Below are 26,089 nucleotides of genomic sequence, written 5' to 3'. Positions count from 1 at the left end.
TTTGTACATTTTTATTGATATTTAGCTCAACATTTTTCTCTGCTCCTCTCCCTGCCTTTCCCCTTCCCCCTTCAGTCCTGCCCCAAGTTCCTCATGCTCCCAATTTACTCAGGAGATCTTGTCTTTTTCTACTTTCTAATACCCATGTAGATTATATCCATGTAAGTCTCTCTTAGTGTCCACATTGTTGTTTAAGTTCTACGGTATTGTGGTTTGTAGGCTGGCATTCTTTGTTTTATGTTTAAAAACCACCTATGAGTGAGTACATGTAATAATTGTGTTTCTGTGTCTCGGTTACCTCACTTAAAATAATGTTTTCTAGCTCCATCCATTTTCCTGGAAATTCAAGCTGTCATTTTTTTTTGCTGTGTTTTTCCTTTAACTTATGTCCTTTATTTCTCATACAGCATTTGACTGTGCTCTTCAGTAAGGTTCCACTTCAAGCAGTAAAGGCGTACTTCTTCCCTGCAACCCAAGAAGTTGACAATGGAGGAGATAGTCTCTGAGTTTATGGTATTGTAAAACCACATACTTCCTGTTTTCATTTGGGATTGTTGATTATTCATGTAAATAATTAGATTGAAGTATATCTACTTTTTGTTTTGGAATTTGCTGGTTATTTGACTTAAGTATACTTTTTAGATTACTGAGTGCTTTACTTTATATAACATAATGCCTTTTTTCAAAAATTGTAAAAATCTTATTTGAGGACCAGACATCTAAGAACAAGAAATGTGTAGTATTTATTTTTCCACAAACTGCCTTGAGGAAACCATCCAGGACAGTGTGAGATGGAGATGGCAAGAGTTAATGTTTCTGGTTAATATTCAACATGCTGAAGTGCTGTCCTTTAATGACCTGCATATTTGCTGCTTTTATACACATATGTCATATTTTCTACATGCTAGAGAGTACTATTTTGTTCATTATCTCATATTCTTTCCACTTCAGTGTAATTAGGAATGTGGATTTGTAGTATTCATCCTTTTTACAGTTTTAACTATTTATTATCAAATCAACTCCAAGGTAAGAAAAGTTGCTCAAACTTTTCACAGAATTACCATTATTCATGAAGGAAATTTTCCTGAGTATTCAGGAAATGAGACAGTGCAACAATAAGATGAATTTAGAAGGGGACACAGACTAACTGAGTTTTAATTACTCTCCTCAACCTTGATCAAAAGATAAGTTTTCTTTTGTGGGGTGAGAATAATACAGGTGAGCAGTTGTGCAATCAATGCACTTGTTTTTTTTTTTTTTTGTGGAAAATAAAGTTCCGTAACTGGCATTGAGTACAACGAGACATCCTGCTAGTGAAAAAAATTGGGGAAAATGATAGCAAGAGGGAAATTGATAAAAATCCTGGAAATCATGGAATTTAAGTTTTAGATTCTTAGAACTGTCCACAATGGTTGCTGGCATTAACATAATCATGCTTGAATTGAGTTAAAAAAAAACCCTAAATATCTATAAAATTCTCTCTCTCCCACCTTGATACTATGTGAAACTAAAATAACATCGCAATATATTTAAAGTAGATTTTATTTAGTGGAATCACCTTTCAGATATACATATATAATATTCCAGAGATGCTGAATATGTTCAAACGGAAAACTAGTGTAGCCCACACGATTATCCATCATACCTAATCCAGCTCAGTGATTTTCCTGATCAGGAACATAACTCCTTCCCATAGAACCCCTTTTCTCTTTGCTCCTTCCACATCACACCTTTATTTTATCACTGGTTACTAATAAAGTGCATGAGCAGGAAAACACCAACATTATAACAGATTTAAGCAATTAACATGTTAGAACTTGTTCCATACAAATGGGAAAATCTATAGTATGTGAATAAATATAGACCATGCACATTTAGTAATGTAAAATTGCCAAAGAAGGATGATCATTTCTTGTTTGAGTTGGAAAAAACACAGATTAAGACACTGGAAAGGACTGCCAGATTATGCTGCACATATTGTTCACACCCCTTTCTTTGTAGAACATAAGATGTCATAGTACATTTTATGAAGCCTATGAAGTATACCTCAAACTCAAAGGTTATCCCTAAAACCTCATCACTTGGTATAATGGTGTAATTTTCTCCATACAATATTCCTATTTTGAATGAGAAACTTGATTGGTTTTATGTTCTTAAATGTGATGTGATAGATATAAGAGCCAGACCAACTTTCTCACTTCTGTGTTCCGTTCAATAAGTTTTGGGTGCTTCTGCTTTTCATATTTAGAATTTAGAAGTCCCATCTTGCCTCTAGGGTAATCAAGACATCATTCACAACAAGAGAAATGAGTGTGTTTACTTAGTTTTAAGTTTTACTAGAGTTTGATAACAATCAGATAATTGTGTTCACTTATATTTCTTCATTTATATGGGTACTTCATCTCATATTATAAAGATAATATTATGAATTTTTGCTTCTGATTAAGCAAGCAATACATAAGCACACATACTGTCACCCGTGTCACAGAGGGAAATAGCATCAAAGGGACCAATAATATATTCAAAACTACATATAAATCCAAACCTGCCCTTTTCTGTTATCAGGGGCCTAAAGGATACAGTGATTCTCTCACAATTAGATTGGAGTTAGGTCTTATTGATAAGCATGGAATGCCTGAATTGCTATAACACTGGATAGCGCCCCAGGAGTCCCATGTACAGAACGTTTCAGAAACCATATTGTCAGATACGTGCATTTGCTGCCATCCTCCTTGAGAATAAGATATAGAGCAACCTCTCTAGCTTTAACCAACATTCATTGTTAAGAGCATATGTTTTTCATGAATTAGGTTTATCAGAAAATACCAACTACTATTCTGTTTCCAAGTCCAAGAGTTAAGTTAGTAGCAGAGTCAGGTCAGACCCATTCAAGATTATCAGGATGCCTCATATTCCGTTTTGAATAAAGAACAGATAATCTGTGTATTCCCTATTCCTAAGAGTAAACCAAACAGATTGAATGAGGTAGCATGAAACACAGTCTTTAAGTTTTACCAAATAATTTGCAGTACTGTTTCATTTTTCCAGTGTACATTAGAATTTATTTACTTTTGTGTAGTAATAGAGTAGGCTTTATTCCAGCTTATGTATTCATGAAGTACTGATTTTTCATCATTAATTTCAGTGGATATTTCGGGAATAGAATGATACTTGTTCATGGATGTAAATAAAGACTGCTCATTCATTTTCTCATCACCCAGATCCAAATAATAACACAGAAAACATATTAATTACAACAGTGCTTGGCTAATGACTCAAGTGTATTCCTATATAGCTATTACATCTTAAAATAACCCATTTCTACTAATCTTTGTATTATCACAAGGCTGTGGCCTATCAATAATTTCCAGCATCCTTTTTTTTTTTCAGCCACTACATGGCATTTTGAAAATCCTGCACTCCATGCAGACTCAATTTTTTTTAAAAGGGACGAGACTGTGTGGGTAAATCAGTGGCCTCTAAAAAAAGAAAAATTAAAAGCTTCCCAGCAGTTAGTGCAGGAACAACTGAACAATGGTCACATTATACCCTCTAATTAACCATGGAATTCTTCTATTTTTGTGATTAACAAGAAATTAGGAATGTGGAGATAAATACAAGATTTAAGAGAGATTAATGAGACCATGCAGCTAATAGGAGTGTTACAGCCTTTGTTGTCTTCTCCTACATCCATACCAAAAGACACCTATAAGATTAATTTAGATTTAAAGGATACTTTTTTATACTAACCCGTTGACAACACCAGATTGTCAAAGATTTGCATTTAGTATTCCATCAGTCAATTTCAAAGAACCAATGAGAAGATTTCATTGGATCATCTTGCTTCAAGATATGGCAAACATTGTTACATTATGCCAGCAATTATGTTATACCTGAACCAGTGGCTCAGGCTATATGAAATGTCATAGATCAATTTTCACAAGGTTATATTATTATTTATATGGATGATGTCTTGCTTGTCCTTAAAATAAGGGAGTTTTGCTTGAGAGATATGGACAACTCCAGTAGAGTCTTATCCAAGCAGAGTTAGTTATTGACCCAGAGAAAATACAAAAACAACCACCATTCCAGTATTTAGGATGTATGTTATATCCTAAAAATATTAAGTCTCAGGAACTGGCAATGAGGAAGGATAGTTTACAGACTCCGAATGATTTTCAGAGATTGATAGGAAATAGTTAGTGGCTAAGAGCTTATCTAAATTCTCCATGGAGACCTTATGGCACTAAAGAAAATTTTATAAGGGGAGCAGTGACTCAGATTCCACCAGACACCTCACAGGTGCTGCTAGACCCGTGCTTGAATAGTTGGAAAATTCAATACAGAAAGAGGAGATTGAACCTCTTACTGGTAAAATGAGTTCTGTGTCCCAAGACATACTAGGGATGAAGGTCCAAACACTCAGTCAGCATTCTTGGGCAGGCTCCTAAGTAATCAGCACTCATTGTGGTCTGGAAGTTTGTAGAATAGGTCCACCAAGAAGCTATAAATGTCCAACCATCACACAATCTTCCTTCCTTTCTCAGACTGCATCATAACATTAGAGGGTCAGGAAGCAGGCACAGCAGTCTCTCTCTGACCCTTGTGTGGTGGCAGGAAGTCCATGGGTTCCTTTCATTACTTGTTCACATACACATACACACTTGTCCTAGAACTTTTAAGAAACATTTTGCCTAGTATAACTTTTGGCATTTTTAAGATGATTTAAATGATAATTACTAAGTGACATATTAGAGCCTTCAACTTATGTCAAATAATTTTGTATTTATATATGTGTCTGTATGGTTCTGTAGAAATTTTTAGATTTAGTTTATCATTAAGATAAATGGATGACAAATATTGACACATGGAATTGCACTGTACCCAAATCCACATCACTTGTGAATATTGCATTTATAATAATATTAATACATCTTATCTAGTATTTTAGTCCTTTTTAAACATTGTTTTGTCATTATTAATGATACAAAATTATTTTCTTCTTAATTATACTTATTTAAAATTATTTATTTGTTGTTCTAAACATTTTCTCCTTTCCTTCCATGATGTAGACACATAAATTCATCATCCTGCTGAAGATGATCTCAGACTCAGGCACTGAGAAGATCCTTCTCTGCCTTCTCCCGAGAGGCTTTTGATGAAGACACAGATCACACGCCTAGCTGGTGGTACTGTAATTTGAGAGGCTTTCTGCCTTTTATTTTCATTATTCATTGTTTTCTGTGAAAAAAAATAAATTTTTATATTTTAGTGTACTGGCATGTTTCCTGACCATGTTTTAATCCATACATTTTATGCCTGTCTTATTATTTCTGTAGAAAGCACACTGTTATTTCCATCTAGAAGTAGTTAATATTTCTTGCTATAGAAACACCCACTGCTCATTTTCTCCACTAATTTCCCTGAGGATAATGGTCAGCAAATGTTCAGTGAAGTTGCATCCACTTGTTTCTTTTACTTTCTAACTTTTGGGAAAGTACTGAAACTTTTAGGTTTCTAGGTATTAGCTTTCATTTAAACTCATGAAATTTCAGAGATGTGGTAAAAGGTGACTGGAGGTTTACATAGAATAGACAGTCCTGTGAATAATGATAACACAAATGAACATGCCAAATCAACAAAGGAAAGTCCAGAAGAACTCAAATCTACACAAAGCACTGCATGCCACTGAGGAAATCTGGGTGAGGGAGATGTCATTCTCAGGGAAGGGCATACAGTTTTGTTATCTAGTACTAAAAGGCTTGCTTTGAAAACATATGTGCAGTATTGTTAACAGAGTTATCAGATTATATTTAACAATAAATACTTATTTGTGTAATATATATATATATATATATATATAACAATTATTAAAAAATGAAGTCCCAAATATGAAGGAGAATGTACAGTGGTATATGGGATGGTTTGAAATAGCAAAGAGAAGGGAGAAATGTTGGTAAATTATAGTCTCAAAAATAATAATAAATGAAATAAATTACTACATATACACACAGGCACACACACAAATGTGCATGAACACATACACACACATGTTTGTGCACAAACACATGAATGCCTCACCACACACAGCCCTCCCCAAATGAGAATACAGAGTTGTCAAAATTAGTACAGAATAGTGTCACAGAATTGGGGAGTATTCTTCACTTAGGGTATGAAAGGTGGATTATTATAAATATATAATATTTATGTATTTATATTGAATAAAATATTTTTAATAAATGAAGTCACCAGAGAAACAGTAGTAGAGTTTGTCTTCTCTGTGTTACCTACATGCACACTTGGGTTCACATCTCACACCAAAGTGAATGTTTATACACACACAGGCACAGACTCATGCAGCACATTACATGTGTGCACATGCGCATATTCACAAAGAAGAGAGTTGTCAAAGTTAGCATAGATAGTGATTATAGACATGGGGGATATTAGATTATGTTATGGAGAATGAATTTTTACAAACACCCAATATTTTATCTTTTAATTAAAGAAGTTATTTTTAAGAAATGAAGGCATACACTTCCAATTATAAATTCACACTCTTTCATATTCCTGATCTATTTCTCACTAGTTGATAATGCATACATGTAATTACACACACACACACACACACACATACACACACACACACACAAGCTATTCTGTCCACATAATTTTGTTTTTATCTTTCTTTTCAGGGCTGATGATTTAGACTTGTAATCTTCCTTTTGCATCAAACATGTATCAATCAGCACCTGTTTTCACCTGTCACTTCAATGAGGTAAGTCTTGTAATTTAATGAAGTTAAATTACTTTGGGTTGCTACTTGAAATCATGAATCACTTTCAATTGTATTTCTTACAAATTATCCTGTGAATATATACACCTTATGTCAGTTGTTCTCTACCTTCCTAATGCAGCGAGACTTTAATACAGTTCCTTATGCTGTGGTGACCACCAGTCATAAAACTGTTTGTGTTGCCACTGCATAACTGTAATTCTGATACTACAGAGATTATAATGTCAATATCTGTGTTTCCCTGTGATCTTCGGTGACCCTTGTGGAAGAGTGTTTTGCCCCTGAAAGGGTTAAGACCAAAAGATTGGACACCATGATCCTATGTAAAATTTATTTTCTTTGTGTTTCCTTTCTTATGGAATATTTTAAGAGGGTGAGATTTTAGGTTCAGGATAATTGTCAAGTGGCACACATTAGCAACAACTCAAAACACAAACAACAATGAACATATTTTATCACTTACAGACCTCAGAGAAGGAAACTCACATGCCTTGAAGTTAATGGAATGGCAGATTGATAACACATCAGGGAACATTTAAGTTATAATTAGATATTGATATTCATATGGATGATAATTACATAAATAGGTGCAGAAGAGGAGGTGAGCAGAGCGGGATCACATCCTTTTTATCATGCATATACATTTTTGAAGAAATTCTGCTTCCCTTTCATCATGGGTTCAGAGAAAGGTAGCAAGTTTTCTGGGGGTCTTATTGTACTTAACAGGAGTTGCTGTTCTCCTCAACATGACCTGTAGTTGCTGCGATACTCATTGGGCAACCTTCAATATGGATCTCATTTTCCATTAGGATGACTTTATAATTTAATTTAATATAATTTTAATTAATTTCTGGAAATTTTAACTTTAAACTCATATTAATATTTAGCTCTCTTAAAGCAGTATATTGCTAAGATCTCAACATTGTTTCTCTAAAATGGGAAGTCTGCAATTCAGGTGAAAAAACCCAGAGACAGATATTCGGGTTCAATCTGAAGGTCAGCAAAGCAAAACATCCAGCCACTGACTCTTACCTCTACCTTGGTCTGAAATGGCAATCCTGCCTCCAGTAATCTCAGAATGAGACTGTATCTGAGAGCTGTCCCCTCCTGTCATATATTTCTCTCTAGGGCTGGGAGTAAATACATGCACCCTTACTATTCAGGTTCTATGGAAACTAGTGTGGCAGATAATATTGTGGGAAAACCATAGAAATGAGGGAAGGAATCTCTCACATACTCTGATTTCAATGGAAGTGAAGACACACATGTTGATTTACTATATATTCTCCATTTTATCACCTCAGATAATCACATAAATGATTTTACAAATCCCATTTTTGTATATAGGTCTGTGTATAAATATGAAAAACCTGTTATAGGAAGAGATCTTTAAGTAATGTTGTTGAGGATTTATTTTTTCATCATTAGATAAAAGTGAAGTACTAACACATATTTGATCAGTATTGAAAATACGTTCAGTATAATTAAATATGTCGTGACTTGTGATTATTCACCACATTTATTTCCAGGTATTTCATTCTGTCCTAATAAAATGTCAGAAATATGTCATGGTTCCATTCCTCAGACCTAGCTCTGCATCTTAGCAGAAGGTTAGAAGTAGAGAAATTGTAATCCATTGATTCTGCTCATTTGGCCTCTATACTTTGCTCACATGTATTAGAATATATTTCCTTATACATTTTCTTAGGAATGTTACTGCTGTAATGAAATTTCACCGCCAAAATCAAATTGGGGAAAAAAGGCTTTATTTCATATGTACATAATAGTACATCATTGGAAAATATCACGGCAGAAATCCAAAAAGAGAGCAAAATCATGTAGTTAGTGACTGATGAATAGCCTATGGAGAGGTGGTATTAACTGCCTAGCTCACCTGGTTTTTCCTACCCGGCACTTTTAAGGAAATTAAGGCCACCAGTCCATAGATGGCACCACCAACAATGAACTGGGCTCTATCTATAAATAATTAATTTTAAAAATTCTTACAAAATGCTTATCTACAGGCAGATCTTATAGAGGCATTTTTAAAATTGAAGTTCCAAACTCTCCAATGACTACAGTATGCGTCAAAGTAAGAATAACCTGGTTAGCACACACAGAGAACTCTAGTTTCAGTGACAAGGACATCAGCTTTGCCACAGAGTGCCAGCTACTCTTATTGATTTTTTTATACTTTTAAACACCACACCATCTGAGTAACTCTTACGTTACCAAATTTGGATGCTAACACAGGGTATAATCTTGACTGTAACTTCTCAGGAAACACCTACTAGAATACTTAACCTTAATTATGTTGATTTTTTTTTCTTCATCACAACTCACTCTTCAGCCCCAACTGACCAACATCCATTGTCTGAAAAGAAAAGATATCACTAAAATTGTTCTGATTCTGTCTCTTTCCCATTTTTATTTTATTGAAAATTGATTGTTCTTCTATAATATCTTCTATTAGAGTTTCATATACATTTATTCCTCCTCTATATCTTCTAGAATATATACCCTATACCATAATTTCTAACCCTTTGCATTGTCAATACAAATAGATGAAGATGAATCTCCAAATGTGGGTTTTAGGAATAGCTTCTGATCCCTCTTCTTCATATATATATTAGAATACGTACCATGTAACGTAATTACATCACACTGTGCACTGCCAATGTAAAAGAGATGAAGGAGAGTTTCCAGTTGTAGATTTCAGAAAACCAAGGAATATACCCTGGGAATTATTAAAGACTATATTGAGGAGTAGTGTGATGATCAGAGAGAAATCAGGAAAGAATATATGAGACATGTTCCTATAGAAAAGTTTAGTCATTGCCAGGCAGTGGTGGCAATGCCTTTAATCCCAGCACTAGAGAGGTAGAGGCAGGCAGATCTCTGTGAGTTCAAGGCCAGCATGGTCTACAAGAGCTAGTTCCAGAACAGGCTCCAAAACTACAAAGAAACTGTCTTGAAACCCCTCCCCCAAAAAAAAAACATGGTAAAGAAATGTTTAGTCATCATAATACACATTAAGGACCATGTGCACACACAGACTCGGGGTTACTAATTTAATATCCATAACTATGTTGCATCTTCAACATATTTATATATCCTGTTACGTTAGTCATATATCCCCTTGCGTTCTGGAGCTTTGAAGAAGATCAACATCTGCTCTGGCTCACATTCCTGACTTCTCAGTCCAGCGCAACACACATGTGGGTGAATGGAAACCATGTTCCAATCTGATTTTAGCCTCTGTAGGCAAACTCCAAAGCAGTCTTGAACTTTTCAGATGTACCAAAAAGAAGGCAATACCAAGCTTTCTCTGAGTTCCAATATGGCAAAGGCAAAGAGTTTCAGTGTAGAGTGCTTGAGTTGTTTAGGAGGAAATGAGTGGTTTCTGTGTACAAAACCTTTTATAAATGTTGGATCCCCTGATGGGGTTTATTCTTTATCCATAATCACAAGACTCTTCATAGTTTGTCCTTGTTCTTCCTTAGAGATTTCAAGAAAATCAATGTTTATGCCTCAAAGTTTAATTGCCACAGTTCTGGGGTATAGTTTGGAACAAGTACCTGTACCTGCCTGTGGGCTCTGAAAGGAACAAGATGTGTTATCTCAGAAATGAAAAATGGTAGAGCATGATCAGTGTCTATTTATCTGTATCTGGCAAACGGCAGATATAACTCTGTGGGTACCATGTCCATATGTTTCCCTTCTTCACTCTAAGTACATTCTCATCAAATGCTTCTGTAGACTATGTACTTACCCATATAAATATTTTAAACCCCATGCATTTTATATATATATATATATATATATATATATATATATATATATATATATATATATAGGAACAACACAGGTACCCACCAAGCTTAAGTAAAAAGTAGCTTACAATGGTATGGAGGAATCATTTTTAGAACTCACCCTAGAAACAACACAGAACTAATTAGTTTGAAGGTCCCACTCTCTTGTAAGGTATGGATAATCTGAAGTTGTCAAATGCTAGGACTCTTGAGTCAGATGACTTTATTCTAAACCCATGTTCTGATTCTCATTATAGGGTCTTGATTTCTATTATCAAGAAGGATGTGCAGTGTCTAGTTTCACTGATCTACTCTTTATGATACTACTTTTCCACTTTAGCCACCTTCTCAGCCTATGCCTGGCCTGCTCAAAACAGCTCAGATGTCTCCTGAAGTAAAAAGAAAATATTATTTTAGTCGCTGGCTTTGCTTCTAAATACTACCATATCATGCCATGGATCTTTCTTTCCTGGTGATCTTTGGGAGTAGGGAGAGATAGTTTTCTTTCATTTTGATTATTCACTGACCTGAGGGCTTTATGCCTCTCCTTGATGACAATCCACCTGTTTTCTGTACAAGTACTACTTGTTCAAGCCTTGAATTCTTAGCTTCCTGATTGTGTAATTAAATGTAATAGGGAATGTGGATACTAGTTGGAAATTCATGTTGAAAATAGGTAGAATAGTAAACAAAAATCTATGGCCTGAATACAGCCCTGAACATATCACTGAACATTGACTGACATAGTTTTAAGGAACTAGATTTATTAGCTGACCCTGTACTCAGTGCCCAACAAGTATGAAATTCACATAGCCAGTAGTTGTCTCTGGGTAATAACTAGAATCTGCTCATTATGGTACCATAACATAAATCTAATAGTCACCTAATATAAACCTTTGCCACTGTGACCATCCCATGCTGTCTTACAATGATAAGATAATTCTAAATTGTAAGGCCCATGGCTCTACCCCTGCTCCTGGGTTTCATCTTGAGGAAAGTTTCTGGTCAGCCAGCTAAAACATCCTGTTTGTTCCTGTGCTCCCTCTGCATCGCCTGCGGGTTAGCTATAGGGCATTGTTGGTTGTTGACTCCACCTTGGGGCATGGTAATTTCCCACCTGTTTGAGGGGTATTCCACTGTGTAGCAGCTAAGTATTTGAACAAACTGAATAAACGGCATTCGGCTGATCTCCTTTTGAATGACCCATGTCTCTTGTGTGTTCTTTCAATCTGCAGACTCTTGCCTGGCTTGTGTATGACAGTGGCACACAAATTGTACCAAGAGAGTAACACAAGTGTTACAGTTGGAGGCCCCAGCAAGATCAGGAGTTAGAGTTGGAGGCCCATCAGCAAGATTGGGAAGTAAGGAACCCCTGAGAGATCGCCCTCAGATGCTGGCCAGCAGGTAAGAAATTGATTGGTGAGAGTGAATTGAAAATGGGTGCAAGTAATTCTGTTCCACTGTTAAAGGGCCAATTAACAGGCCAATTGTTAGTTCTTTTAGAGAAACAAGGCACTGGTATTAAAACTGAGAAAGCATAAGAGATCATTAAGAGTTTAGTCCCTGGTTTCTACATGCAGGGGCCTTTAATATTACTGATCAGGAACTGGTAAAGGCTGACCTTCAAAAAGCATTGAAAGAATAAGAAACAGAAGAATTTCCCATAGCGATATTTTCACTATGGTGCTTAGTCAGAGATGTTCCTCTCAGGGATGATGTAAAAGTAAAAGAGCAATAAGAAAATTTGAACAAAAACTTCGAGGAGATTCAGAATGTAGAATCTGTGAGTTCTATTAAGAGTTTTGAGGAGGAGCAAACTGAAAGTACTAAGAGGGATATAGAAGGGGAAGAAGAAATTTTATAAAAGGAGATTGCACTGATAAAAAAGAAGTTAGAAAAAGAAGAAAGGAAAGGAGCAAACAGAGATTTCTCCACAAGACCTCCCCCGCAAAATCAATTCCTTGCAACCTCAGATACTTTTGTTGCTTATTTGGCCCCTAAAGACTTAGAGGTGGAAATTCAAGAGATCCAAAATGTGCTAAATAATCCGAGTAGAAAAAGGCAAATTTATCCCATTGTGGAAGTTATTGATCCGCAAGGAGAGGATCAGGCAGCATAACCCTCTGGCCTTTAAGGACACTAAGCAACTAAAAGAAGTAGTTATGGCATATGGAACTCATACCCCCTTCACTGTGGCTTTAATGGAATCCTTTGCAGAACTCACCCTTAGACCCAGTGACTGGATGCAGCTGTGCAGGGCTTGTTTTATGATTTTTTTTTAAAAAAAATGTTGCAAGATCCCTTGCAAGAAATGCTGAAGGTCCCAAATGGTGGTAGCAGGCCATGTGGTGGCAGGCAGCGGGCCCTGGGAGCAGCCAGTCCCAGGCAGGGAGACACATGGCGGGCAGGCAGGAGACAGAGACATGGATAGACACGACATGCAGAGTGAGTTTGAATATTTATTCAGGGGGTATGGAGAGGGAAGGGATAAGGGAGGGGCACACATACACACACACACACACAGAGAGAGAGAGAGAGAGAGAGAGAGAGAGAGAGAGAGAGAGAGAGAAGAGGAGAAAGAGTCAGAGAAAGGGGGAGGCGGAGAAGTGCGGAGAGAGGCAGAAGCAAGGCTGCCTCTCCGAGAGGAAGATGGAAAAGAGAGTGAGCTCAGGCTGAAAGCTGAAGATCAGCCTGCCTCCGCAGATGGGGGAGGGAGTGGGTGCAGCTTGTCTCTTAAAGAGACAGAACCACCATTACAACTTGTCTTTTGAGGGGAGATTATTTGTTAAGGAGAGGCAAAATGCAGGAAATTGCAAAAGGACTGCACTGCGTAATACCACTGCGGGTTTCCACCAGCATAACCTTGACATGTTAACTGGTACAGGACAATATGCTGACTTAGCAGCACAGATTACTTATAACCCTACTGTTTATGCTCAGAGAGCTGCCATTAAGGCTTGGAAAGCTTTACCCAACAAAGGAGCAGGATAACAACTCTCTAAGGTCCTTCAAGGACCTTCAGAATCTTATTCTGAGTTTGTTGACCACATGTTGCAGCTGAGAAGTCGCATTTTTGAGGATGTGGACTCATATGCCAGTCATAAAGCAATTGATCTATGAAAATGCTAACAAATACTGTTAAGAGGCTATGCACCCCCATAGATTGGAGTTTAAATGACTTTATCCAGTTATGAAGGGACATTGATGGCACTCATGTGATGGATCAGGTAATTGTTTCTGCCCCTAGGGAGAGTAAAGGCAGAGCTAGGTCAAGGAATTGTTTTCAGTGCAGAAAGTCGGGACACATTAAGAGAAATTCCCCTGTGGGCAGTTAATCAGCCCAGGGGAAATCCAGATGTTTGCACAAAATGTCTAAAGGGGGTTAATTGGGCTAATGACTGTCACTCTAATACTGACATTCAAGGAAATTTCATCCTTGTGTCAGGAAAAGGGAAAAGGGGCCTGCCTGGGCTCCCCAAACACATTTGTACGGGGGAGGGGGGGCATAAGCAGACCAGTTGTTCCCATCAGATTCATTCCTCAAAGAAACACCTCACTGCTTATTACCTTGTCCTAGGCACCCCAAGAAGTGCAAGACTAGACCTCTGTACCTCTGCCTGGGCATTATTGATCCCACAAATGGGTGTGCAGGCCTTGGGGACTGGAGTATATAGACCTATTCCAGAAGATTCAATATTGTAGTCTTGGGTAGAAGTAGTTCTGTTGCTTAAAGGAATTAAAATTATACCAAGAATTATAGACTGTGATTATACTGGAGAAATTAAAATTATGATTGAAGATGGTATGGGAGTCCTTGTTATTCTTCAAGGAGCGAGAAGTGTTCAACTAGTATTTTTGCCCTATTTTGCCCGTGTTTTGCTCTACTAATACATTTTTTAAACAAGAATGAGGGGATAAGGGGTTTGGCTCCATGGGATCCCCTGGAGCTTTTTGGGTTTAGAGAACCACCCAACACTTACATTAACAATCAATGGGAAAAAGTTCCAAGGCCTTCCAGATATAGGGCTGATAGTTCTGTGATTGCTAGAAAACCCTGGACCACAGTCTGTCCTCTACAGCCAGCCTCTACAGCGTTACATGGGGGGTAGGATTGGTCAGTTCTCCAGAGTGCAGTACCCAATATTTAGTTTGGAAGGATGAAGAAGCCCATTTGTTCTGGAACACCTCCCTCTCAATTTGTGGGGAGGAGATATTTTGCAAGCTATGGGAGCAGTTCTGACCACTGAACCTGTGTAGTGCATGTTAACAAACCAGGGCTTTGTCCCTGGTTGGTGGTTGAGCAAAAATCTGCAGGGAGATATGCAAATTTTAGCAGACAATAAAATAATACAGCAGTTACCCAGACAGCATGCAGGGTTAGAAAATTTTTCTTAGGGGCCACTGCAGAGCAGCGAGAAAGCATTCCCATAAAATGGAAAACTGAAAAACCTGTCTGGATAGAGCAGTGGCCCCTAAGTAAGGAAAAATTACAGGCTGCTCATACCCTGGTCCAGGAACAGCTAGAGGCAGGATGCATAGTGTCATCCACTTCTCCCTGGAACACTCCTATCTTTGTTATTAAGAAAAACTCTGATAAATGGAGGCTGCTGCAAGATCTAAGAGCAGTAAATGATTGTATGTAAATTATGGGGACAATTCAACCTGGGGTGCCTCAGCCTGTGGGCATTCCTACAGGATACCATCTTTTAGTTATTGACCTGAAGGATTGCTTTTTCACCATTTCTTTGCACCCAAATGACTTTGATAAATTTGCTTTCAGTGAACTGTCTATAAATTTCAAAGAACCATATAGATGCTACCAATGGGTAACATTACCCCAGGGTATGGCCAATAGTCCTATCATCTCCCAAATGTTTGTGGCCCAAGGTATTGTCCTGATAAGGTATAAATATTCTCAACTGTATATCATTCATTATATGGATGATATCCTATTAGCTGGACAGGACCCAGATATAGTTCTGTAGGCTTTTGCGGACTTGCAAGAATGCCTAGCATATGCTGGATTGATGATTGCCTCTGAAAAGGTATAACAAGAGTTTCCTTATTAATTCTTGAGGCATCAGCTCTTGCAGACAGGAGTAAAACTACAGAAAGTTACTTTTCGCTTGGATGAACTACACACTTTGAATGATTTTCAAAAAAATGCTTGGAGACCTCAATTGGGTCTGACCCAGTCTGGGAACTCCTACTGGAGTCTTAAAACCACTTTCTGACATTCTGCATCAGAATCCTGATCCAAACTCCTTCCATAAGCTGAAACCTCAGGCAAGGCAATGTATTACTTTAATTGAAGAAAAGCTTGCCTCTGCTCATATTCATTATATTGACTATAGACAGCCATTGCTGTTGATAATTTTTCCCTCTCAGCATAGTCCTACTGGAGTTTTTTGGCAGCAAGGACCCATCCTATGGGTACATGAACATATGTCACCTGTAAAAATTGTTATCTTGTATCCATCAGCTGTGCTACATGTTAATCAGAAAGGGTATAAACTTAGTTTACACTTTTGTAATGTTACCTGATAAGGTTATTACACCACAAACTCAGACAGAAATAACTTGGCTGCAAAATTTTGCTGAAGATTGGATCTTCTTTTTATGCACTAATTCTTGCAGGTTTCATAATCATTATCCTTCTGATAAGTTGATCACCTTTTGCAAAAATCATCCGGTATGCTTCCCTAAAGTTATTTCTTTGCAGCCCCTGACAGAGGCATGGAATGTGTTTACTGATGGGCCTTCCACTGGGAGAGCTGTGGTGGCCTCCCCTCCTGATTTTGATATTCTGCCTGTTAATGCTAAATCTGCTCAGGTGGCTGAATTGGTCGCTGTTCAAATGGCCTTAGAGAAATATGCTGATATTCCATTTTTCTTTTTTACTGACAGTCAATATATAAGCAAAATTCTTGCACATTTGGAAACTGCAGTTTATATTGCCTTTGTATCTGGAGTCCAGATGCAGTTATTAGCTATTCAAACTTTGTTTTTGGCCTGATCTGTTCCCATTTACGTAGGACATTCGCAGGCTCATACTGACCTTCCTGGTCCTCTGAGCAAGGAGAATGCATTGGCTGATCAGCTTACTCACCAAATTTATATAGTTAGTAAGAGTCTTATGAAGCTGCAGAAAAACCTCATAATCATTTTCATCTCAATGTTGGGTCTTTAAGATTTCATTTTAAGATATCTCGAGAGCAGACCACTGATATTGTTAAAAAAATGCTCTCTGTATAGAACTTTTAGCTTTCCACTGTTTGGGAGTCAATCCTCGTGGTCTTGCTCCTAACCATTTACAGCAAATGGATGTTACCCACGTTCCTTCTTTGGGACATATGCAATATGTTCATGTAATTGTGGATACATATTCTCATCCTATTTTTGCCCTAGCCCATACAGGAGAAAAATTATGGGATGTTAGAAGTCATTGTCTCTAGGCTCTTGCCTATATGGGAGTTCCAAAAACTATAAAAACTAACAATGGTCCAGCCTATACCAGCACTGGCTTTGCTAAATTTTGCTCTGAGTTCTCTATTTCTCATAAAACAGGAATACCTTATGTTCCTCAAAGACAAGCTATAGTGGAGTGAGTGCATAGTATGCTCAAAGCCTATTTACATAAAACAAAAAAAGGGGGAATATGATTCCACTCCTAGAGGCCATTTGTCTTTTATTTTATACATTTAAAATTTTTTGACTATTGATGCTCAATCTCATACCATTGCTGACTGGCATTGGTTGCCAGTTTCTTCTGGGATGCCTCATGTCAAATGGAAGAATCTAGCAGATGGCACTTGGTGTGGTCCAGATCCCATACTGGTGTGGGGAAGAGAGGCTGTTTGTATTTTCCCACAGGATGCTGACAGTCTAATATAGGTACCTGAGCATCTTGTGCATGCTGTGAATTTCCCTGTTCAGAAGCCTGAAGACAGGACAGAGCCAAGAGATCAAATAGACACTGGCTTGTCAACTGGTTACTGGGATCCTGAGGAGCTAGCTGTCTGTGGTAGTCCGAGTGCCAAGGATTATCCCTCTGTCAATCCATCCTATGATAATGGCAGTCATTGCTTTTGCTGCCAGAACAGCTAGGGCTGCTGGCTTCTGCTAGCACAATGGATACCTTATCAGGGCAAGTTGCAAAAGCCTTGGCCACTCAAATAGAGCTAAATTTATAAGTGAATATTGCAGTTAAATTTGCAATTGTTTATGCTTAAAGACCACTGCTAGGTTATCACAGACCATGGAATGCACAATTTACAAATTGGCTCTTGAGATTATTCTTGCTAACTATACCAGGGTTCCTCCCACCAACACTGAGACATTACTTAAAGGGCTCCAATTTGGGCAGACTTATTAAGGATTGAGCAGGCACAGCCTCCTTAAGGAGTGCTTATATGTGTTGGAGCATGATCTTCATGGTTTCATGGTGCCAGAACCAAAGGCAAGCTCAGGTCAATGTTACCACTTGGTGAGTCCTCTTAGCTATTGCCCGAGAATCTTTCAGTGCATATCTGGCTGAACTCAGTGATGGATGAATAGTGAGCCAGTGGTGGGAAAGGTTTTTGGGGGGCTGCTCCAACCTAAAGCAGGAAATGTGTTTTGACCTTGATGCTTTCCCATGATGGGTAAGGGGTATTGCCTGATGTCCAATGCCACCTAAGTCAGGTCTAGTCATATAATTTATATAAAAGGGGGACCTGTATGGCCCATGGGTCTAGCCCTATTCATGGGGTTCATCTTGAGGACACTTTCTGGTCAGCCAGCTAAAACATCCTGTTTGTTCCTATGCTCCCTCTGTCTCACCTGGTGATTAGCAATAGGGCATTGTTGACCCCACCTTGGGTGTGGTAATTTCCCACCTGCCTGGGGGTATTTCATTGTGCAGTACCTAGGTATTTAAGGTTTTCCCTAAATTTAAATAGACAGCCTTTGGCTGATCTCCTTTCGAATGACCCAGGTCTCTTGTGTGTTCTTTCAATCTCAGGTTCTTGACTGACTCGTGTCTGGTACAGTGGCATGTGAACTGTACTGAGAGAGTAATGCAGGTGTTACACTGAATACCTTTTTGGACATTTTAAACTTACTATATTATACAGGTATATCTTTTAGGTCACACGGCATCATGGGGAGTTTAGCTATAATGGTTTTGAAGGATCACCCTATCTTGCGTGTTCACTGTTTTCCTGCATATATAGAAAAGAACAGGCTGATTCAGAGGACCCAAATTTGCTTATGTGGCCTATTCTTCCTACCCATTTCATGCATTTCTGCTCTATGCCAACAGTGACTCAGAGAGAGACTAGAGTATATAATGATGCCTCTATCTGTTTATAAGAAAGCAATCAGTCTTGCTAGGAAAAAACATTCTGTGGCAGCAATTGTTTGAAAGTACAGCCTGAATTATCGTGTCATCTATGTGGTGTAAGTAAGCACAACAACCTCTGGTTTCCAATAGCTTATCTAGGTCTGCTCTTTTGAACATATTGAGCAGGAGTGGTGGGAATACTTTGCATTTCTCTCCATATGAAGTGGTGTTTGTCCTATTTGTGGTAGTTGCAAGCATAAACCTAAACTGCAGATGAGTTTTGGAAATCAACGATGCTGTTCATGAAATGGGGAGTAAGACAAATTGGAGGTGGGCCTTTCTGTCCCAGCAACCACTCCCCAAATAACTAAAGACCCCAAATGTCAGGGGGTCTCGGTTGGAGCCCGCTGTCCAAGAATCAGTCTACTGGATGCAAAAGCACGAGGTAGTTTAATTGGATAAACAGGTGCCTGTAGATGCTACAGCAACCAAGTTACTGAGCATGCCGGGCTGAAGGCACATTATGAATTTATAGGGATTTAAGAGTTACATAAGAGGCTGCATAGCAACAAGCATTTCATTGGTTCACAAATTGGCGGGCTTAGCTCACCCCAGGAATGGCCCCATATCTATTCCTGAATTTCCCCGAAAAAACCACAAAGCTATATTGAGAAACCTGCAGCAAGTTGACAGTTTCGATAGAATGTCTTAGGGGTGGGGTATTCCCTCTCTTCAACCTAGTTAGTGAGTCTGCAACCCATAGATATCCTGTTTTAGCATCAACTGAGCCGGGGTTGGGGGGGACTTTCCTTCTATGGCTCAATGAAATTTTGCAGTCATTAGCTGAGCCTGGGGGCTTTTTTCTATGGCCCAGTTAAGTGTCAGCAGAGTTTTAGTATGTGGACATGGGGGTCTTTCAAGTATGGGGGGGCTTTCATAACCACACAGGTAATTCTCACCAGTATGTAAGGCTTATTTGTAGCTCACTCTATATCTTACAAGTTAAATTAAGCCATTTATATTTATTTTTGTGCTGTCCTGAGTCTTGTTTATGTCATACACACACTTCTCATTTTGTTTACCCTGCTCACTCGGCATCTTATGGTGTGTATACGAGTCAGCCCTTCCTTTTTCAGCATTGTCTCTGCCTTGAACCTTCTTCCTTGCCATCAGTCAATCCTTTTATTAATACCAGTGAAAGCAATATATCTTTATTGTACAGAAGGCTTATTCCACAACAACAAATAAACCTATACCCCAGTTATAACTGGATTATTTGGTTTTTTGATGTCAAATCTTTGGTATTCCTTGTATATTTTGATCAGCAATCTGTGAGATGTAGGCTTAGTTAAAGTATTTTTTTATTCTTTAATCTGCCATTTTATCTTACTGACAGTGTTTTTTGCCTTACAGAAGCTTTTCAGTTTCAGGAGGACCCACCTATTAATTGTTGATCTTAGTGTTATATTAAGGACATTGTCTCCTGTGTCAATGCATTCAAGGCTACTTCCATCCTCATAGTACGTGCTCACTCATAAATGGATGTTAGGTGTAAAGTAAACGATAACCAGGCTACGATCCACAGAGGGCCCAAAGAGAGATACATGGATTTGCTGAGTATCCTAATTGTCATCAGAGAGTAGCCATCTAGTAAGAGATGGTAGTATATTCAGAGATCCACAGCCAAGCACCTGGCCAATGTCCAAATATCCTGTTGAAGAGAGAGAGGAAAATTGTATGAGTCAGGGGTCAAGGTCAAGACAGGGGAACCCACAAAGACAGTGGACCCAAGCTCATGTGAGTTAATGTTCTCTGGACTGATAGCAAGAAAGCTATACGGGACTGACCTAGCCTTTCTCCATGTGTGTGGCAGTTGTGTGGTTTGGTCTGTTTGTGCGGATCTGAACAGTGGGATCAGGACTTGTATCTGGCACTTGAGCTTGATTGGGGAAACTGTATCCCCAAACTTGGTTGCCTTGCCCATACTTGATGCTTGGTCCTGCCTCAACTTGATATGCCATACTTTGTTGATCCCCATAGGAGGCCTGCTCATTTCTGAAAGGAGATAGAGGAGGAGTGGATACAGGAGGTTAGAAGGGAGGTATGGGAGGGAATTGTAACAGGGGAGGGTGGGGAAACTGTGGTCTGTAATTAGAATTTCACAGAAGGCATCTAGTATAAGTTAATACAGGAGAAGACAGTCAAGATTAGCCCCAGGTCAGTGTAAATTATGCCTCTAGACTAATCAATGTTTTCCTCTTTTCTATGAATAGAAATAGTATGGGTTGTGAAGATTTGCATACTTAAGACCTTTACCAGCATTCAGATTTCATGGATCAAAGGCAGCAGTTGGCACTAAGGTCATAGAAGGAAATAGAGTCACAGTAACATCCTAGAAAATCAATCTAAATATTAGTGTAGCACTAGAGTACATGATCTCACTGGACTTTTAACATGAATAGAGTAGAGCAGAAGGAGTCAGATTCACCAAAACAATCAGTGGTGTTGAAACGAAGGAATTCACTGTATAAGAGTTAGTGCTTCCTGTCCATGACACAGTACCCCATAGTGATATGTGGGAGAAATAATTGGTGCTAGTAGATTTATTCTATATAAAACATTGACTTTTATGTGATTTAATATTTCACTGGTTTTGAAACCTTGATATCACTTGACACTTGCTCATAAAAGATGACACTTGGTGTCCCAAGTTTTTTATTAAGGTTATTTTTAAAGTTATAATAATAAATGTAGGGCATTGGCTCAAAATTTGCATTATTGATTATATAGAGTGACTATCCTTATGGTACCTGAATTATATTCAATGGATTTATTTTTTCTTTAGGGTAAAATATTCCTGGGTCAGAAGTTGTCTCAGTCAGTAGCATACCTACTTTGAAATTATGAACATCTGAGTTTATTTCTAGAATACAGAGGTAAATATCCAGGAATAGTATTCTGGGCATGTGATCCCACTGCAGGATTAACAGTGACAGATCTCTGAATTTTCCCGTCTAGCCAAACTAGATTATTTGGTGAATTTTAGTGAAAGTAACTGTCTTAAGCGACCCAACATAGTAGATATTGTGTCAAAATTGTATTTTTGAATATAATAGCAAAATTGTACTTATGAGTTCCAAGCAGATAAGACTGCATGATTCTTTTCAGGTCAAGCTATCCAAATTCTCAGGATTCCTGTTACAGAAACTAATGGTGTGTTAATCCTACTTTAGGAGTCATTGGCATTTGATGAACTGCTGAAGAAGGAAAAATTTATTTTCTTCAGTAATATTTTATCTATTTAAATACTGAGTGTCCAGGAGAGTTCCACATAGCCATGAAGGCACAGGCAGCCCTAAATGAACTCAGTTTCTCCTAAAAAAAATAGGGAGCCTGGGATCCATATTGGCTGGTTATTGTTTTCAGAAATGGTATCTCTGGTACAATGGAGAATTTCTATGATGAGAGAAGCCTACATTTATCTCAGTGTATGAGGACAAATTTGCAAAGTTGGATTAATAAATTATAGATATCAATTCTCTTCCCTTCCTATGACATAATCACCGTTGTGTAATTAATTAGATTTCCAATAGCAAGCATTGTCTCCCTATTGTTGAGGAGGTCATAAGCACAAATAGACAGGCATTGGATACAATTCAGATACATGTGCTACTATTGCACACTTAAGGTTATTGTGCCATGCTGTTCTTTTATGTGGTTCATAGCCATCATAGCTTTTAGGATTTTAGATTGATTTCCTCTTTCAGAAGCTTGCACAATCATAATGGGTACATCTATAAAGCACTTCTATACCTAGTGCTCATTGCAGTGAAGTGGGCAGAAAAGTGTGAGGAGTCAGAAAATCAGGGAGTGTGCTAAAATATTTTATGTCTCATTAATATCAGAAGCTCCACCAATAAACTCTCTACAATATGACTTTACAAAAATGTGATGAATAAGGATGACAACAATTAATGTGTTAAACAGTCCAATAAAATTCCATGAGGTTTCAATTTTACACAAAAAATTATAGGCCATTGAGAAAAGCTGGAAATGGAAGATGTGGTTTTCCCAGGGAAAATCATACCAATTATTTGTCTCCTACAAAAAAAAAATCAGGTTTGAAAACATCCATGCAGGTAGCATTAGACTTACTGATCAGTTCATATTTAATAATATATATGTGTATAACATATATGCATGCAAAAACAATTAGTGAAAAAGAGGCTATGAATTTGAAGGAAAGCATGAATTGGTATATGGGGGGTTTGAAGACGAGAAGGATTATATGTTGAAATTAAATTATAATCACAAAAATAAAAGTAGGAAAGCAGAACACACACTTGCATACACAAATGCACACAGACACACACACAAATGCAAATATTCACAGATACACACACAAACACATACATTCACAGAAAGCAAAGAGTTCATCAAATTATGACATAATAATGATGTTAGAGGTAGGGAAAGATTTTAGATTATGTTTTGGATAGTGGGCTTTAGAAACAGAAAATATTAATATAATTATATTGAATAAGGCATACTTAAGAAATAAAGGCAACAGAGAAAACAGTAGAGTTTGTCCTTTGTATGTTTCCTGTATGCACACGTGTGCTCCTCACATCATAACTGCATGTGCACATGTACACACACATACACACACATACACACACACAAGGATATTCTGAAAGTTTCACTTTTCATTATACATCTTAATTTTTTTATGGTACATTGCTTGACCAGGGATAGAATTCGCCATTTCTTTCATTAATCTAATCAGCGTTTTGCATGTCGCTTTAATAGTTCCAACTCCATGTGATGGCTCATGTACATCCATAGCAGTTATGAAAATTGACATAGGCAGATAGCAAATATTGAGCAGAAAGCTGCACTTGGCTTCCCAGAGTCACACTCAGAAGGGCTCAGACAGAAATGCCGGTTTTCTTATAGGAAGCCAGGATATATTCTTGAGGAACCAGGCATACTCACGCTCCAGGCACCACTGATTTGTTTTTCTCTGTTATCAATTGCAACCACATTTCATGTTAAATTACATTTTTTCTGTCTTTCTAGTTTCAGTTTCCCTGTTTCTGTGGTAACAACAGGGAGGGGGAGAGATACATGAAATAGCAGCTCAGATGAAATCTCCATAGTTACATCAGGCCCTTGATTTCCATTGGTTGCTTTGAGATCTGCCTTGTGATTGGCCCAAATCCATTCTCTTAGCCAATCCGAGGCAAACGGAGATAATATCAGTCCCTTCACAGAGGGGTTTTGTCAGTCAGGCTCCTGGCTGGAGTCCAGCTCTCAGCTGGATCCTGGTTCTAGCCAGGACCTGACTATAACCTACTAGTCAGTGAAGGAGGATTGCTCCTGAAACCTGCCAGGAGCCAGAGCCAATTGAAATCTAACATAGGCTGGTACTTTCTAAGATTTCCCACATGCTGCCTGAGTCACCTGCTCCTTTTTCCTGTGCAGGAAATGTGTTCTTTCTTCCTAAGCTGCCGCATCCCCTGTAAGATACATCATTCTCATTCAGCTTTGGATTTTGGCTTTATCTGCAATGCATGGGATTTGTCTCAGCCATCAGTAGATAACTAAGAAAGGAGACCTGCTGCTCCTTACAATCCATTCATGGACATACTGTGTGAATATCTTTCTTTAAGTACATCCCTTATATGGCAATAAGAAACTCTGAGAGCTCATAGCTGAAACATTTGCTGATGCTATTTTTATTTGCATGTGGTCTTTTCATTGAAGATAGGTTTTGTTCCGTACAATATATAATGACTATGTTTGCTGTCCTCCAACTCCTTTAAGATATTCCCCACATTCCCAACTTCCCAAATCTACACTCTTTCTTTCTTTCTTTCTCTCAGTTGAATATACACATGCATGTAATAATGATAGCATTATGATAGTGATAATAATAAAATATCAATAATGACAATAAATAAATCCATCAGAATAGGACACATAAATAAACAGAAGAAAAATTACCAAAGAATAGCACAAGAAACACATAGATACAAAGACCCATATATTCAAGCAATCATAAATGCCACAAAACCCCAAACTGTAAATTATTACATATAGGCAAAGGACATATAAGGATAAAAGTACTGCTGCCAAGAATGGTGAGACAAAGAATCTCCAAAAATATTATTTAGTGTTTTGTATGTGTCCCACGTAGTGTTGTGCTTCGAATCCTCTTTTAAGTGTGGTTTGTATGTGTTGTGATACTCCATTGGAGGAAACTGATTTTTCATTTGCTGTCAATTTTTAAGAGCAGAGAATATAACTGTAACATCCTCTTTTGTTTCCATTCTGCTTCCATCAAGAATTGCACGTAGTCTATGTTCTAATCTAATTCTCTTTCCAGGTACATAGTTTTTCTACTGTGTGGCAAATACATTTGTTTACTCTTCCCTGTCTGCACACTCCAGAATTTGAGATCAAGCAAGGTAAGGAGCCTGCCCATATTCCGATCGGAAGAACTTTTCTATCAAGTTTATAGTCAAGGATACTTATACTCTTCTTTTATAAGAAAGTTAAGCTATACTCAGATGAATGTAGATGTATGGTAAGTTTGTAAGAATTCACTATATATTCACATTATTCTTATAGTTATTACTGTAATCTGGAAATGTTAATATTTCATTCATTGGAGTTAAATTATTTTAAGATTAATTTTCAATTACATATCCACTTAGATCAATATTTTGCCTCAGGACAATATTGCTACAGACCCATCAGAGAGATTCTAGTTTAGAAGTATAATCAATCAAAAATTGATATGTGACCTTTTATTATTTTGTATTTTTTATTTAATTTGTTCTTTGTAATTTTCATATATTTACCCAATATTGCACTCACTCAACAAGTACTCTGTTCCAATTTTTCATCCTTGACACGTGATTTAAAGGAGCTTAGAGAGATAAACTGGGGTTCAATCTGAAGATCTGAAAAGCAAAACAGCCAGTCACTGGCTCTTACATCGACCTCAGTATGAAATGATTATCCTGCCTCCATGAATCTCTGAATGAGACTGTGTCTTAGAACTGTCTCTTCCCATTTTATAATCCTCTCTCATGCTGGGATTAAAGGTGTGTACAACTGGGATTAAAGGCATGCACTTCCCAATTTCTATGG

The 26,089-nt window shown here is 37.8% G+C and overlaps 2 long non-coding RNA genes across 2 annotated transcripts; one reads left to right on the top strand and one right to left on the bottom strand.

Annotated features, from left to right (window-relative positions):
- Nucleotides 1-138: 138 nt before the first annotated feature.
- On the top strand, nt 139-25,402 carry LOC146889958 (uncharacterized). Its single transcript, XR_014999503.2, has 5 exons — nt 139-513; nt 5,073-5,189; nt 6,696-6,778; nt 11,844-12,012; nt 25,320-25,402. It is a non-coding gene; the product is annotated as an uncharacterized LOC146889958 (long non-coding RNA).
- On the bottom strand, nt 1,525-12,914 carry LOC125397737 (uncharacterized). Its single transcript, XR_007231147.3, has 3 exons — nt 12,833-12,914; nt 9,101-9,170; nt 1,525-5,241 (listed from the first exon to the last, which is right to left on the bottom strand). It is a non-coding gene; the product is annotated as an uncharacterized LOC125397737 (long non-coding RNA).
- Nucleotides 25,403-26,089: the final 687 nt, after the last annotated feature.

The sequence above is a fragment of the Myodes glareolus genome, chromosome 24 (genome assembly GCF_982192425.1).
Source record: "Myodes glareolus chromosome 24, mMyoGla1.1, whole genome shotgun sequence".
Lineage (NCBI taxonomy): Eukaryota > Metazoa > Chordata > Mammalia > Rodentia > Cricetidae > Myodes > Myodes glareolus.
Note: the sequence above shows the minus strand (reverse complement) of the source record. Positions and strands in the feature narration are given on the sequence as shown.